The following is an 18,160-nucleotide window of genomic DNA, read 5'->3' as shown; positions in this document are numbered from 1 at the left end:
GGGTTCACAGCCCCTTTTCCCCAAAAACAGAAAATTAGGTAAATTTGGTTTACCTAATTTTGATGAGATACTCACTCCATCTCGTCGACCCACTCTCCAATTACTTCTTCTCGTTCATCTCCTGCTCCAATTGCTGCTCTAACATCAACTTATATCTTCAATTTCTCACCTAGGGTTTCAGTGATGAGAGATGAGAAATTGAGGAGATTAGTTGATGAAAAAGAGGTAAAACGTGATAGTGATGATGGGTTTTTGGTTATAGGTAGAGTAGAGTGATTTGGTGGCGTAGATGGTGGAGTGATTTGGGGAGAAGATGGTGGTGATGGAGACGGACATGGTGGTACTGTTGCAGAGAGGGGGGGGAAAGATGGTGTCGATGGGGTTTGAGGAAGGGTGTGTTTTGCAATGGGTATAGGTATTAGGTACTAGGGTGTTGAGCAAGTGTAGAGGATTTTGATGTTTCGCGAAGCTGGACCGATGGATGGGAAGATGGTAGGTGGATCTGACGGCGATGCGGAGGCAGGCGATGAGCGACCGTCGGATGAAGAGATACAACGAAACGAACGGTACTTGATGGAGTTAGGTACTGTAGTGTAAGGCGGAGATATCAAACTTCGATGCACAGCAAGGGAGCGACCGTCGGATGCTTCTGAGAACTGATCTGACGGCTGAAGACGCAAGCGGGTATGGATTTGGGTTTTAGGCTTTTGGGTATAGAATATGGGTTTGGGAAATGAGTTTGGGCTTGGAAAACCTTGAGCCCACTTCTTCTTTAAGAACAACTTTCTTCTTCTTGAGCCCATTTCCAGCTTTTTGGACGTGCGCTCCATTCTTTGCGGCTTCCTTGCGTGATTTCTCCCGGCTTTTCACTACTTTTCCGCTCTTTTCGCTCCGCGACTCATCCGAACTTTATTTATTACCTAAAAATGCAAAAATTAAGTAAGAAAAATATTTATTCTTGAAAACAATGAAAATACAGAATATGGGATAAAATGTAGAATTAATGCATAAAAGATGAATTAAATGCCAACAAAAAGGGATAAATTTATAAAATTTGGCACTCATCAAATACCCCCAAACCTGAATTTTACTTGTCCTCAAGTAAAACAAAACTAAGGAAATCCTAACTATACCACTGTCGCTGGTCTCTCGAATGCATTTAGCGTATGCACTAAGCCTTTTAAACCACTAAGTGTCCCTAGTGGACGAGTTGAAGTCTCGTGAAGGTTTGCTTAGAACGTACCTACAAAGTTCTAGGTCAAAATATAAGCTCAGATTCCATCAAATGTGACATGTGCAAAACAGTTTAAGCTCACAGCAAAATGGAGATGTCAATCTAGCTATCGAAGGCACAATCCTAGCACTGATAACAAAAAAAGACATGTGATAAGAGTGTAAAGTGTATCTACACATGTGTAAAGAAAGATCTGAAGTTATGACTACTAATCACCAAGAGATAGTTTCTCAGGCTAAGAACTGAGGTCGAAATCTAGCTAGCTGTCCGGACTTTACGAGAATTGTGAATGAGTTGGAGGTATTTCACAATTACTCGCGTTGTACATCAATGGCATACACCCTCCTTGCTTATTACAATGAACAACAAATGACTATTTACATGACTCTTATTTACATTGACTACTCTCTTTTATTTTTGGAACAAGAGAATGGAATTGATAAATACTTGATTTTTTTTATTTTTCTGATATTTTTTTTTTTTTTTTTTTTTTTTTTTTTTTAGCAAAGGAAACACTTTTGATACAATACAAAAGGAAACAAAAATTACATGACACTTTGCAAGAGGTAGCCCTTTTTGATGCACCCAGTTAAATTCGATGGTTGTCTTTCTTAATGTAACCTCCACCTTCTATCCCAACCAACCAAAGAACAAGCTAGTCAAGTTTCGTTCAGTATTCTAAAGTGATTGGCAATCGTAACTTCCTATCAAACACCTTGAAGATCGAGGCCATACATGTATTGGTAGATCGTGCGCGTGCAAATTTCTTATCACTATGTGAATTGTGCTAGAATCAGGGTGCCTAAATATCTAGACTAAGACTCCTAATAAAAATACATATTTGCACAAGAGTCAACATTTCAAGGTAAATGAGCTCCATTTTTATTTTTTTAATTTTTTTTTTTTTTTTTATTTTGATTTTTCAATTTTTTTGGAATTTTTCAATTTTTTCAAAAAGAAGAAGGAGTTCGTTTTCAATTATGCAAATTATCATGGTATCTACTCTATACCCCCAAACCTAAACTAAACATTGTCCTCAATGTTTCAAAATATGGAAAGAATTATAAAACAATATATGAAGAGGAACATGCTGAGTAGAGTAAAAGGAGAGAGAATACCCGATTGTACGGCGAAAGCTCGATTAAAACTCCGTTATTCAAGGCAAAAATCCATCATATTAGGAGTCACAATGGATGAGCACAAAATATACACAAAAGGAAATTTAACTAACACATTATCTACAAGAAAATTTGGTTTTTAATGGGATTGGACTTTTTGGAAAAAATTTGGTTTTGTTGGGAAACATTTGGTTTTGATGGGAAAACGAAAAATTTTGGTTTTTAGGGAAAGATTTGGAAAACTTTTTGGTTATTTAGGGAAAGAGTGGACCAGTTTAGTCCACATAGACTGGGTCCTCCAGGTTGGTTGTTTCAATGTCGGGTGGAAATGGCTCAAGGAATGGCTTTAATCTCTGCCCGTTGACTTTGAAAACGTTCTTGTTGGAGACATCCTCCAGCTCTACAGCTCCATGAGGAAAAACTGTGCGTACTAGGTACGGACCCTTCCATCTGGAACGCAGTTTTCCTGGAAAAAGATGTAATCGGGAGTCATACAGCAAGACTTTCTGACCAGGAGTGAAGGATTTGCGTAGAATACGCTTATCATGAAACATCTTCATCTTCTGCTTGTACAGCTTGGCACTGTCATAAGCCTCATTTCTCAATTCTTCCAACTCGTTGAGTTGAAGTTTCCTTTGAATTCCAGCTTCGTCCAGAGAGAAGTTCAGCTCTTTATTGCCCAGTAGGCACGATGTTCTAATTCCACAGGTAGATGGCACGGCTTTCCATACACTAGACGATAGGGGGACATGCCAATTGGTGTCTTATAAGCTGTTCTATAGGCCCACAAAGCATCATTCAATCTCAATGACCAATCTTTCCTGGACGGGTTGACCGTCTTCTCCAGAATGTGCTTAATTTCCCTATTAGAACTTACTTGTCCACGTCTGAGGGTGGTACGGAGTAGCAACCTTGTGAGTTATGCCATACTTGCGTACTAAAGACTCAAAGTACTTGTTACGAAAATGTGAACCGCCGTCACTGATGATAGCTCTAGGGGTACCAAAACGTGCAAATATGTTTTCCTTTAGAAATGAAAGTACCACCTTGTGCGGTCAATTTGTTCTGGTTGCTATGGCTTCTACCCACTTAGAAACGTAATCAACTGCGACTAGGATGTACAACTTGCTGTCAGACATGGGAAATGGACCCATGAAGTCTATCCCCCAAACATCAAAAATCTCCACAATCAAAATGGGGTTCAATGGCATCATGTTTCTCCTCGAAATGCTTCCTAGCTTTTGACAGCGTTCACAAGCAACACAATAATCATGGCAATCCTTGAACAATGATGGCCAATAGAATCCACACTGCAAGATCTTTGCAGCGGTTTTCTTGGCACTGAAATGGCCTCCACATGCTTGGTCATGACAGAAAGATATCACATCTTTCTGTTCAGTGTTGGGGACACATCTCCTAATGATTTGGTCTGGGCAGTACTTAAACAAATATGGGTCATCCCAAAGGAAATGTTTGACTTCAGCCAGGAATTTAGAGCGGTCTTGTCTCGACCAACGTGAGGGCATCCTACCTGTAGAGGTAGTTAACAATATCAGCAAACCAAGGAAGGTCTGAGATAGACATCAGCTGTTCATCTGGGAATGATTCTCTAATCAGCTCACATTCATCAATAGACTCTAAAGTTAATCTAGACAAATGATCAGCAACCACATTCTCACAACCTTTCTTATCACGGATTTCGAGATCGAATTCCTGTAATAAGAGTATCCATCGAATAAGGCGAGCTTTAGCATCCTTCTTGGAAAGAAGATACTTCAAAGCCGCATGGTCTGTGTATATGATGATCTTAGACCCTATCAGATAAGATCTAAACTTGTCTAATGCGAAAACGACGGCAAGCAATTCCTTCTCGGTAGTTGAATAATTGAGTTGGGCATCATTAAGGGTTTTGCTAGCATAGTATATCACATATGGTAGTCTATCAACTCGCTGTCCTAAAACAGCACCAACAGCATAATCAGAGGCATCACACATAAGTTCGAACGGAAGCTTCCAATCGGGTGGTCGGACTATAGGAGCGGTGGTGAGAAGGGTTTTTAATTCCTCCCATGCCTTCACACAAGCAGCATCGAAATTGAAGGCAACATCTTTGGAGAGAAGACTGCACAGAGGTCTGGAGATTTTGCTGAAATCTTTGATGAATCGCCGGTAAAAACCAGCATGACCTAGAAATGATCTGATCTCCTTCACAGAGCAAGGTTGTGGTAGATGTTGAATGAGGTCAACTTTAGCTTTATCCACTTCAATTCCTTTTTCTGAGATGATGTGTCCTAGAACTATTCCTGAATTCACCATAAAATGGCATTTTTCCCAATTTAGAACAAGGTTCTTTTCTTTACATCTGGATATCACGAGGGCAAGATGCTTCAAACATTCGTCAAACGAGGAACCAAAAACAGAGAAATCATCCATAAAGATCTCGAGAAAACTATCTATCATGTCAGAAAAAATGCTCATCATGCAACGCTGAAAAGTAGCAGGTGCATTACACAACCCGAAGGGCATACGTCTATAAGCAAACGTCCCAAATGGACACGTGAATGTAGTTTTTTCCTGATCTTCGGAGCAATGTGAATTTGGTTATAACCGGAAAAGCCATCTAGAAAACAGTAGTGACTGTGTCCAGACACACGTTCTAGCATTTGGTCAATGAAAGGGAGCGGGAAGTGATCCTTCCTTGTTACTGTGTTCAACTTCCTGTAGTCGATGCATACTCGCCATCCTGTGGTTGTACGAGTAGGGACTAATTCATTCTTGTCGTTCTGAACTACAGTAATGCCTGACTTCTTAGGCACAACTTGAATGGGACTAACCCATTTGCTATCGGGAATTGGGTATATGATACCCGCATCAAGTAGTTTCAGGATCTCTCCTTTGACTACATCTCTCATGTTAGGATTAAGTCTCCTTTGCATTTCCCTCGATGGTTTGGCATTCTCTTCAAGGTTAATGTGGTGCATGCAAATGGTGGGACTAATTCCTTTGAGATCTGAGATGGTCCATCCTAAGGCCTCTTTGTGTTCCTTAAGTACTTCTAAAAGCTTACTTTCCTGTTCCGTGTCTAAACATGATGAAATAATGACAGGTAAAGTATCAGAAGAACCTAGGAATGCGTACTTCAACGTACTAGGCAATGTTCAATTCAAGCTTGGGTGGCTCAACAATGGATGGAATAAGCTTGGAATCAGAGAGTAAGGGTGGTTCCACTTCATATTTCCTTTCAGTGACGTCCATTTGAGGTACAGATTCGAGCAGAGATAGGACGTCACTACAGTATGCATCATCATAGGAATCTGGGTTAAAGTTCTCCATACATGCTTGAAAGGGGTCGACGGATAGAATGTTAGTCAACGAATCTTGCATTAATCCTTCAATCATATTAACTTCATGCACATCATCATCATCAAGATTCACAGGTTGTTGACTAATATCGAACACATTCAATTCTACCGTCATGTTACCAAAAGACAGTTTAACACTCCATTACGACAATTAATGATCGCGTTGGACGTAGCCAAGAAAGGACGTCCTAAGATGACAGGAATGTGACAGTCTGGGTTTTGTACAGGTTGAGTGTCTAAGACAATGAAGTCTACGGGAAAATAGAATTTGTCAACCTTGATCAAAACGTCTTCGACCACTCCACGAGGAATCTTGACAGATCGGTCTGCCAGTTGTAGAGTGATAGATGTTGGTTTCAACTCCCCAAGACCTAACTGCTCATAAACAGAATATGGCAGTAGGTTAACACTTGCACCTAGGTCTAATAACGCTTTATTGACCGTGTGTTCTCCTATAGTGCAAGAAATTGTTGGACATCCTGGATCCCTAAACTTGGGTGGAGTTTTGTTCAGAATGATGGAACTCACCTGCTCAGCTAAGAAAGCACGTTTTTGCACATTGAGCTTGCGCTTTTGAGTACACAAGTCTTTGAGGAATTTGGCATAAGCAGGGATTTGCTTGATTGCTTCAAGAAAAGGAATGTTGATGTTGACTCTCTTGAACAGATCTAACATCTCATTGTAATGGGTACTTTTCTGTTGATAGATCAATCTTTGAGGAAATGGGGCAACAGGAGAATGAGTTGGCAAAGGGACATTCACAGCAGTAGAATTGTCAGATTTTCCAACTTGCTCAGTTCTTTGGTTTTCTGGGGTTGTGGAGACAGCGTGGAATTTGTATCAGATTCATTAGGTTCGCCCACGTTGTTCTCGATGACTTTACCACTTCGGAGGGTGGTAATGGCATGGATTTGATCGGGTGAGGTTTCAGTGCAGGATGTTGTGCCTGTTTGAAATATCCTCTTTGGATTTTGTTGGGGTTGGCTCGGAAGTTTACCCTTTTCTCTCTCACATTTGATCCATCTTTTGATCTAGATTTTTCTGACTTTGCATCAAACTCTGGAACATTTCCTCTAGGGTGGATAATCTCTTGTCGGTATTGTGTTGAGGATATGATTGTTGTTGAGAGTTTGATTGTTGTTGAGGGTTTCTCGGGTGTTGATAACCTTGATTGTTCTGATATCCCTGATTGTTTTGATAGCTCTGATTGGGTTGAGATGGTCCTCCTGAGTGGGTCCTTTTGACCATGAAAAGTTAGGGTGGTTTCTCCATCCTGGATTGTAGGTCTGTGAATAAGGGTTATGCTCTGGTTTTTGAAACATGGCATGTGCCTGTTCAAGCCTAGACTCCTGGACTGCAAGCAAATCGGGACAATTTTGGAATTGATGGTTGGGGTCGTTACAAGCACAAACAGACGAAGCGACATGTTCTCGGAGAGTAGTGGTGGAAGGTTTTGAATTTTTATGTAGTTCTAACTCTTCTAATCTCCTAACTATTGATGCCATGTTTGCTCTTCCCTCAAAATCCGCTTCAATCCTAAAAGCCTTTGCTTCGGATGTAGTCTTTCTGGTTTCACGGATGGATTCCCACTGTTGCGTCTTTTCAGCTACTTCAATCAAGAAGTCCCAAGACGCGTCAGCAGTTTTATCTACGAATAGACCATTACACATCGACTCAACCGTTGTTCGGGTGGACACATCTAGACCTTCATACAAAATTTGCACAAGTCTCCATTTTTCAAAACCATGATGGGGACATTGGAGCAATAATTCATTGAATCTCTCCAGGTATCTAGCTAAGGTCTCACCTTCTAATTGCACAAAGCTATTCAGACTTTGACGAATTGTCGCAGTCTTGTGGTTCGGGAAAAACTTTTTGAAAAACTCCTTTATGAGGTCATCCCATGTCATGATGGATTGAGGCTGTAAAGCATAGAGCCAGGCCTTTGCCTTATCTTTCAGGGAGAAAGGAAAAAGCCTTAACTTCAGGGTTTCGTCGGACATTTGAGTGAAACGCAGAGTTCCACAAATTTCCTCGAATTCTCTCACGTGGTGGTACGGGTTTTCATTCTCAACACCTCTAAAAATAGGAAGCATCTGTATTGTGCTTGATTTCAGCTCATAATGGCCATTAGCCTCGGGTAGCACAATACAAGAAGGTTGACTGGCTCTAGTTGGGTACATATAATCCTTGAGGGTACGGGGTTCTCCCATTGTTTCTGGTTGATCTGGACTGTCTCCCTCAGAACTTAGAATTTCGATAGGTTCGTCTGGGTTAATTCTAACAAGTCTGTTTGTTGGTCTCTGTAGGTCACAATCATGTCCTAGTAGGTACCTTAACTAACATGTTGGTCAGACAGAGCAATCGGAAACAATTTGGCCCACAAGGGTTATGAAGATTTGGTTTTGAATGGGTTTGGACTAACAAGGGATTTTGTTTTTGGTTTAAAATTGGGCTTTGGAAAATTTTTGAACTAAACCTAGCATAAATTAGCACAACTCATAAAAGAAAATAAAAACAATAATAATAATTAAGACAAGCCCATAAAAGAAAAAAGAAAAAAAAAAAAAAAACAAAAAAAAAAATAATTACAGTCCCAAATATAAAAAAAAAGAAAAAGAAAATAAATAAAAATTATTACAATCCCAAATAAATAATTAAATTAATTATTACAAGCCCGAATTTGAATTTAAATGAGGCCCAAGTGGGTTAACTCATGGGTTAGGCTTACTTGTTTTTTGGAGGGAAGCCCAAAAATAGGCTTTTAGTCCCCTTTTAGTTGCACAGCCCAGTTGGGCTTTAGGATCGTCCTAAGCAGCTCACGCTCAAGCCCAGCAGCATTGAAGTGACTCAGCAACACAGGCCCAGCAGAATCTGCAGCGAAGCCCAGCAGAAAAGGCAAGCCCAGGAGCAGAAGTTGCAAGCCCACGAAATTGAGGTTACTAAGCCCAGCTCAGTTGGTTCAAGCCCAGCAACAAAGGTTGGAACAGAGCCCAGCAGCAGAGCGTGCACAAGCCCGGCAGACACAGACAATAGGCGAGCCCAGTTGACAGCTTCAGTTGGCAGCAGCAGGCTTTGGCTTGGCAGCAACACACAGCACAGCTTGGCAGCCAGCCAGCAGCAACAGCAGCAGTAGCAGCAGCAACAGCAGCAGCAGGCTTTGGCAAAGAAGAAGGCCCAGCAGCAGCAGCACAGCCAAGGTGGTACCTGCAATGATCACAGAGTGCAAGATAGTCAGCCAAGATAGTCAGGCCAACCCTGCAAAGATAGTCAGGCAAGTATGCAATGATCTGCTGCAAGTTTGCAAGCAGAGGGTTGCAATGATAGTGAAGCAGGCCTGCAATGATTGCAAGGCAGAGATGCTAATGGAACTCAGCAGTGGCAACACCACTCCCCGGCAGCGGCCCAAAACTTGGTGTGACAGGAAAGACACACGAAACTTGCAAGTATACAAGGCCAAGTTTATAATATAAGAGGAAAGCGGGGAAAGTCCACAGGGAGTGGGAGCACTATAAGAGAAACCTAAGCTAACAATGGTGACAATGCAAGGCAAAACAATATGGCATACAAAGTGGCAAGAAGTGAAGAACCAAAGCAGCAAGGAAAACAGCAAGAACCAAGGCTTGGAAGCCAAGGGCAGAGGTGAGTTTGTGCACTGACTTCAGTGCACAAAAGGCTTCAAATGCAAGAAAAAAAGCAGAAAAAAACTGAACTGAAAGCACACAAACTGAACTTGAGTATGACTGAAAAAAGAAAAGGAATTGTGGCTAAGCTAAGGCATGGATTCCACCTGGTGTCCTAATCAAATAGCATATTCCTAGGTTGAGTTGAGTCCTATGCATACAATAGAAGGAAAGAGAAAAACAGCTTGCTAACAGAAATACTCCTAGTATTGACTGTCTTTTGACAGCACAATCAATCACAAGCATCATAGCACTTCTTTCTTCCCAATGCACAAGATAAAAACAAGCATATGGCATCCTATCCTAGCAATTTACCATTGACAGTGCACCAAGGTCATCACAGCCTTAGCTTGTTGCTACTTAGCTCATGCTCAACATGTTACAAACACAAGCATCATCATACAGAAATAATTCAAACATAACATAACAATCAATGTTAATTGCATAAGAAGACTGAAATTGAAATTCATTAACTAAAAATTGTTCAATTCTCTACTGGCTAATCCAGAGGATACACAGTGTCCTTCACACAACCACATAATACCAATTTATACCCCCAAATATCAGTTTAGGGTTCAACCCCTTTTCCCCAAAAACAGAAAATTAGGTAAATTGTTTACCTAATTTTGATGAGATACTCACTCCATCTCGTCGACCCACTCCAATTACTTCTCCTCGTTCATCCTGCCAATTGATGCTAACATCAACTATATCTTCAATTCTCACCTAGGGTTTCAGTGATGAGAGATGAGAAATTGAGGAGATAGTTGATGAAAAGAGGTAAAACGTGATAGTGATGATGGGGTTTTGGTTATAGGTAGGTAGAGTGATTTGGTGGCGTAGATGGTGGAGTGATTTGGGGAGAAGATGGTGGTGATGGAGACGGACATGGTGGTACTGTTGCAGAGAGGGGGGGGGGAAGATGGTGTCGATGGGGTTTGAGGAAGGGTTGTTTGGCAATGGGTATAGGTATTAGGTACTAGGGTGTTGAGCAGGTTGTAGAGGATTTTGATGTTTCGCGAAGCTGGCCGATGGATGGGAAGATGGTAGGTGGATCTGACGGCGATGCGGAGGCAGGCGATGAGCGACCGTCGGATGAAGAGATACAAACGAACGGTACTTGATGGAGTTAGGTACTGTAGTGTAAGGCGGAGATATCAAACTTCGATGCACATCAAGGGAGCGACCGTCGGATGCTTCTGAGAACTGATCTGACGGCTGAAGACGCAAGCGGGTATGGATTTGGGTTTAGGCTTTTGGGTATAGAATATGGGTTTGGGAATGAGTTTGGGCTTGGAAACCTTGACCACTTCTTCTTTAAGAACAACTTTCTTCTTTTGAGCCCATTTCCAGCTTTTTGGACGTGCACTCCATTCTTTGCGGCTTCCTTGCGTAATTTCTCTCGGCTTTTCACTACTTTTCTGCTCTTTTTGCTCCGCAAGTCATCCAGACTTTATTTATTACCTAAAAATGCAAAATTAATTAATAAAAATATTTATTCTTGAAAACAATGAAAATACAGAATATGGGATAAAATGTAGAATTAATGCATAAAAGATGAGTTAAATGCCAACAAAAAGGGATAAATATATACAATATTTGGCACTCATCAAATATCCCCCCATGTGACATGATTGATGTCTCATGAATGTGGAGTCTGCAAGACAGACGCGTATTTAATTGGTCAATTGTTGACTTGGCTAAACTATGAGTTATAGCATTGATGAGTCGAGCATAATGAACAAATAAGATATTATCTGAGACTCATGAATTAAGAGCAAGATGTCTTCTGGGACAATAACGATGCTCAGACGTTGAGTCTTGATGAGTTGATATATATCATTTTACTAGTTGAGGTAATAATGATGTTCTGATTATTTGGATTCACGCGCGTCCGATAATATTTTGATCATGAACCTATTCTGATATGCCAAGTATTCGACATGAAATCAGATGTCAGATGTTGTTGAGTTAATGAGTCATCTAAAGTGCTCATTTCTGATCTACTATGTCATGAATGCTCGAATGGCAAAGTAGGAATCATGTAAATATTAAATGGTTGTCCGTTTGAACCATGTTGCTCAGTCGAGCAAAAATGTTAGTAACAGGACTAAACATTAAATATTGATTACTGGATCAATACAAAAGTTATCTAATTATTGTAAATTCGAAACCCTAAATTCAGAGAACTCTAGATCCTAGATATGGAGAGTTGTCCAATATGGATTAAGGAACATCGACCAACCAATGGGTATGAGAGCCGGCCATTGATGGTGGACGGTCGTCCAAGCGTGCGGAGGAATTTCCCTGAACGAGGATTCATTGGAAAATCCTGAAAATATGAATTATTACTATTGAAATAATAATGGAGAGACGTGGGACCGATCGATCAGGTCAGGTTGTGGTGGTGCAAGGGCCACCATGACCCTCGCACATGCATTCTTTAGGTATTTTGTTGCTCGCTTGAGCAAATGTTCTATATTTTCAGAAGAGTTTGATCTTGACAGAAACTCTCAATTTTGCATGAATGAGCAAGTAGGACTTTGCTCGTGCGACCAATATTTTAAGTATATTAAAATAATAATATTTTAATATTTGTCGTGAGAAGCCCGGACAATCATGGGACCATTTGACTTTTTGGATTTTTGGATGTTTGAGCAATATTGGAGAAATATGAAAACCAAAAGTTTGCTCAAATGAGAGAATTTCCATGAGATGAGAGAAGTAATAATAAAAAAATAAGGGATTGAAGAGACGTGGGACTAGCCAAGGCCGTGGCATGGACGGCCGGTGGGCCTAGGGCTGCACAGGACCATCCTGGAATCGAAGAACCGGCTTAGAACTGGAAAAACCGATCCGGGACCGATATAACGAGTACAAGTAACCAAACAGAGAACCGACGTGGTACCGGTAAAGGTACTCTTTTCATTGACATTCCCGACATGTACCGGACTGAAAAAACCGATTTATATTAGCTGTTGATCTTTTGATAAGAAGTTAATAGTAGCCGTCGATCCTAGGTCTTATAACTATCTTATCTATCGACCATCTATTTCTTTCATCATTATTCTTTTTCCATATTTTTCTCTGAACTGAAAGTGAAGAACAACAGCAGCTGTACCATCGCTCACTTCTTTCTTCTTCGTCATCTCTGAGTCTATATTACCACCACCTTCTTCTTCATCATCAGCGAAAATAAATCAATTACTTATTCTTCATCATCTCACAGGTCAACAACATGTAATTCATTCATCTTATTTTGGGTAATTTATTTGATTAAATTAGGGTTCTTAATTATTAATTACATGTTTGATTAACGTGGTTAATTATATGTTTTAATATGATTTAGGGTTTTATTGGGATCGATTTGGATTTATTCAACTAGGTTTTATTTTCATTGTGTATTATTTTTATTTATCCATGGATTGATGTGTGGTTTTTACCCTATCTCATTCAGTGGCAAGTGTACGTGATGGAATTGATGGTGAAATTGAGATGGGTTTTGACTGAATTTTCTTGTGTTATTGTCAAAGCTCGATTGATGATGTGATGAAGCTGCCATTGGTTGAAATATTGAAGAAAAGGGAGAAGTAGATGGATCTGTAGTTTGCTAGAGAATTGGGTTTGTGTTGCTGCTGGTGATGAACACTGAAGAGTGAAGATATATGGGTATTACGTGTCTGTGATGGAATATATAGATAGTGGTGTTGCTGGTGTTTGAACTCAGATGGGAATGGGTTTTATGTATGGAGATTGAGATGGATCCCGTAGGAGCTATGTGTATGAATTGATAAAAGTGAAAGATATGGGCTTGTTGGTAACTGCCGGAGTAATCACGTTCTTCATTGATTTGGTTCTTCTCCATTACCAGTGCTTTGTTCAATTTCAAATGGAAATGCGGTGTTTTCTTAAATTATTCAAATTTGTGCGCATGATTGTGTACTACTAGATGAATTATAAACTTCTATTTTTCTCGATTTCAGTCTAATTATTCTAATTTTATCAAGAATATGTATTAAAATAACAGGTAAAAACTCGGTATCGGCTAGAACCGGACTGGTATCACCGGTATAGATACAAGTACCGGTACATGTATAGGTACATGTAGTGATACATGGGAACCGGTATGTATGAGGTACAGGTACCGGGTTCTTCAGAAACCCGTACCATACCGGCTCATGTGCAGCCCTATGTGGGCCTGGTCCCGTGACGCTCTTCCCTATTTTTTATTATTATTTTTTAGCTTGTGTGAAGAGACATGGAAAACTAAGAGTTTTGCTCAAACGAGGAAGTTTGGTCAAACAAGGGAGTTTTCAAGAGATGGGGAAAAATAATAAAATAAAATTAAAAATAATGGACAGGCGTGGGACCGACCACGGCCCGCGCATGGCCGGCCAGACGGTGGTCCACTACACCAAAACAGCCAATTTGGGACGGATATACACGTTGCAACGACTTTAACCAACGCTTATATACGTTGGTAATACGACGTAGAAAATTATTGTGCAACGCCAAAATCCGTTGCACAAATTAATCTGTGCAACGTATAAAAACGTTGCTCAACCGGTTTAGCAACGTTATATTTTGTAAATTTGAGCAACGGATTCCTAAATTTGTGCAATGGATACATTAATTTAGGCAACGTATTACACGAATTTGCGCAACCTTATATACGTTGCAAAACTATTTCCAGGTAAAAAAAAAAAGTCCGACCAAAGGTCCGACAGATTTCTGCTGCACCTGAATTTTTCACCTTCATATACCATTGTAGATCATATGAAGACCAATTTTTCATATGATTCCGGGAGATTTCTGCACCCGCATATAATATTTTAAATGAACTAGAAGACCCAATTTATCATTTGGAAAGAATTTCCATAAACATATTATTGATATATAATCACAAACATATGACTAATCATCACGACCGATCAAGAATAATTCATACATTCAACATGTAATAAAAGAACTATCATAAACCCATACAGTTAATTGGTATGTTTCAAAGATTAAACACCAACTTATGCCAAGTTTCTGAATTTGAAACTATGAAACATTAGTTCATAAAAACCTAACCTCATGTTGTTGACATGTATAATGAGAAATTCTTTTGGTTCCAGCACTACCAATGGTGGAAGAACATTATCGATCCTGCAAAGTATAAGAAGCCTCAAAGTTTATTGAAAAAACTAAAATGTTGTCATTTTAATGCAATTTATGGTTCAGAACATATGGAATCAAAGAAAACTTAACAAAAAACTTACTTAGAACATTGTTTCTGGTGGTAAAGTTCAACTTGAGGTCTGAAAAGAGGAAGAGGTTAAGGTTAAGTGGACAACTCTAACTGCATATTTTGTTGTATTTGCATCATTAGTCTTTCCTTGGTTAGCTGCCTGTAAATGGTTCAATTTTTTTCATTATACAAAAGATTTAATAGGAAAACGAAGTAAAAAATGAACTTTCATACTGTATCATTCCAGTAAAGAAGAAATAAACCTAATAAGAACATTAAACTTCCATTTCTCTTAAACAACAATACGGGGGCAACACCAGAGAAGTTCCAGCTTTAGCTTATGATGGAATGGAACTTACTTCTTGTTCGTTGCTACCAAATATCTCGATGCAAGGGTAGTCTTTTCTCTGATGAGTTATGCAGAATCCAGGACATTCAACCTGCAAAACCCCACGAACCAATATGCATTGAGAAGTAACAAATTATACAATGTTTAAGAGAAACTCTTGTAAAATGTACTTTTATACCGTCTGGGACTCTGGGTTTACTATGTCATAATATTTTCATCATTCCACTCACTCGAGAGCAGCATAAATTAAATGAAAACCAAGAAAGAGCACAATCACACAGATTAAAATAACATGTAGATCTTTTGGGCAGTTTGGCACATGTAGATGGTAAAAGAGTAATAAAGAGGAACATCCCATCTAAAATGATAATTCAAGGAGTCCGAAAACAGAAATGGTAGCAGTCCATAAACAGAATTGTCCAATACAACAAGTATATTATTGTCACTTTTAGGCAGATGTGCGTCATGAAGAACAACTGTGTGCACTATGGATACAGAACTCTAAGTGATCTTATCTACGGAAATTAAACCTGGTATAATCTTCATTACTAAAAATCAAAGGCGCGTAAAAAATGAGATAGAGCACCTAAATATGTCTTGTTAAACGAGTTATTGCGTGTTGCATGTGGATTACACAAAATGAAGAACTTGCATGTTGAAACATCTTCAAGTAAAATAACAAATTTAACTACCAACTCTGGATCTCTTAACTTTAATTGCATCTGCTACTCGAAGGAAACTTGTAGTTTCTCAGTTGTTTCTACAAATAGTCATTGCTAAACCGTACTTGTCCATTGGCTGTAATGATAGAAACAAAACAACAACCATTTATGAGCATATTACAAATATTTGGTACATAAAAACAAAGTGAAGAAGTACTTACCCATGAACAAAGACAAAACAAATCTTATAGTTAGCATGACTGATCCAGATACACTGGTGGTCCTTCATTGCAAATATTTATGAAGTTCCAAACAGAAGCTATCCGAGGTATACAACTGGTGTGATTTGTAGATAGTGGTAAAAGTGGTTCGATTCTCAGACTTGTGAAGGATATTAATTAAACTTAAATTCAAATATTAAAATAGAAAACTCACTAAAAATTATAGCAAACTCAATCAAAGTTGATATCAATATTAAAAGAACACTGAGGCTAAGATTCCACTATTTTCCAAATTCAAAGTGATTTAATCCAATATTTATATTCATGCAATTTTCTTGTTCAATTTGATTCTTACTATTGCAACAAGTAGATTTTCAAAAGCAATAATTGTAAATACCAAGCATAGCATCAAGAGTCTATAAACTAAGCATACTCCATCAAAATATATCACAATCACTCAAATAAAAATCATATTCAATAATAGTCCAAGGCAAATAATCATAATAATAATTGCAATAAATCAAATTAAATAGATTGTACCGCTTTTGGTTGGAAAAATAGCGTCCTCTATCGCCTCAGCAATGGGGTTTAGCTCCTCATATCAAAAACAGGTTCAAAAGAATAAATCATGGCTCAAAACGTGGTTTTATTGAAGAGAATATATAAAACAGCAGATCTGCAACGGTGTATAGATGTTACAGAAGTCACCGTTACAGTTGGTGTTGCAATACTGAAGATATACGTTACTAATCAACTGTTACAGGATCAGAAATTTAAGACCCTAGAATACGACTGTCCTGCACAGCTTAATGTTCTTCATCTGTTAAACAACGACACTGTTCTGCGACTGTTTCCCGTGCGTCAATGTTCTTTGCGTTCTTCCTCTTCAGCAGCAGCAGCAGCAGAAACAGAGTTTGGTAAAGCTCTGATTTCTTCTTCTCTGGCTCTCCTTAGGTCCCCAAACTCTCAACACACCTTCTATATGACCCAAACAATCTATTTATATCGAAAATACCGATTAAATCTCTCCCAAATCTTCCAAAATCTCTTTCCTTCTCTTCACGACAAAGTTGCGGCAATTTCTTGTTTTAGAATTTCTACGCATTTCTGAGCTTCCTTTTTATTCTAAACTCTTCCTTAGATAGATACAAATCTTTGGGAAGGTTTACAGCACTTTAATCTCTCTAAAATTCCTTAAAACATGCCACACACGTGACTTTCCATATTTTCTGTTGTGATAAAAATCCGTTGATTGAGCCCAGTTTAATCGATTTCAATACCCATATCAGATTCCTAGACCCATAAGGAGTCTATCCTATGAAAATCAAAGGTTTAATCGTCCTCAAACTCCTTCAAATCAAGAACCCTAAATCTGCCAGAACTGTATCTACTTTCCCGCCTTTTGATTTCAAATGTTGAAGATGGTTGCCCCTTATCCAGGGTAGGGGTGTGATTAGCAGCTGCCTGGAAATGGGATGCCCCTTAGTAATTATGTTACCCCTTATCCAAAGTGAGAGTCCGAATAACAAATGTCCTCCGGGTTCTTTCCGACAACATTTCGAGCCAATTTTTTCCAAAAATGTTTATTGGCCAAAAATACCTACAAATAAATAAAACACCATAATAAGTACAAAAAGGAGTCCTAACAATATATAGAATCGAGACAAATCGGACACAAAAATGTGTCTTTCAAATACCCCCAAACCTATTATTTGCTAGTCCTCGAGCAAAAATAAAATAGAAATAAAATCCTAACTCACTGTCGCAGGCATCGTCGATTGCATTTAGCGCATGCAATAACCCTTTAAACCCCTAGGTGTCCCTAGTGGCGGAGTGTTGTCTCCGGAGGGCTTACCAGAGGTATACCCACAAAACCTTTATACTCCAGACCCTAGCTATCTACACAGAACCTTGGAAGGCACTAAAGAATCTCCTTGGTTGGCATACTTATTGACTACAGGAGGAAGTACCCTGATGCGAAATTCCAATTGTTGTACACGAGTTTGCACTCAAGCATACTAAAATTCATATATAAGTGACAGATCTCTACTCAGATAGTTGCACTATGGACATCAATATCCGGAGTCGAAAGTAATCACATGGATAGATCAAGAAGATGGGTATAGAGAAAAACATAGATGGTTTTGATGTTTACTAGGTGAACGGTGTTTCTCATATCTGTCTGAAGGCCTCCGCCAAAATGAACTTATCCTAATGGATTGAGATACCGGTCTGACTAATATCAACACACTGGCATATACAAGGGTACCAGTGGTCGATAATCCTAACTCTAGGTAA

At 39.2% G+C, this 18,160-nt stretch overlaps 1 long non-coding RNA gene across 1 annotated transcript; it reads left to right on the top strand.

The window, feature by feature from the left end:
- The first annotated feature begins 12,473 nt into the window (after positions 1-12,473).
- Positions 12,474-13,374, top strand: LOC113353581. Its single transcript, XR_003361389.1, has 2 exons — positions 12,474-12,660; positions 12,855-13,374. It is a non-coding gene; the product is annotated as an uncharacterized LOC113353581 (long non-coding RNA).
- The last annotated feature ends 4,786 nt before the right edge of the window (positions 13,375-18,160 follow it).

This window comes from Papaver somniferum, chromosome 2, assembly GCF_003573695.1.
Source record: "Papaver somniferum cultivar HN1 chromosome 2, ASM357369v1, whole genome shotgun sequence".
Lineage (NCBI taxonomy): Eukaryota > Viridiplantae > Streptophyta > Magnoliopsida > Ranunculales > Papaveraceae > Papaver > Papaver somniferum.
The sequence above is the reverse complement of the archived record's forward strand: the minus strand, read 5'-3'. Positions and strand labels throughout refer to the sequence as shown.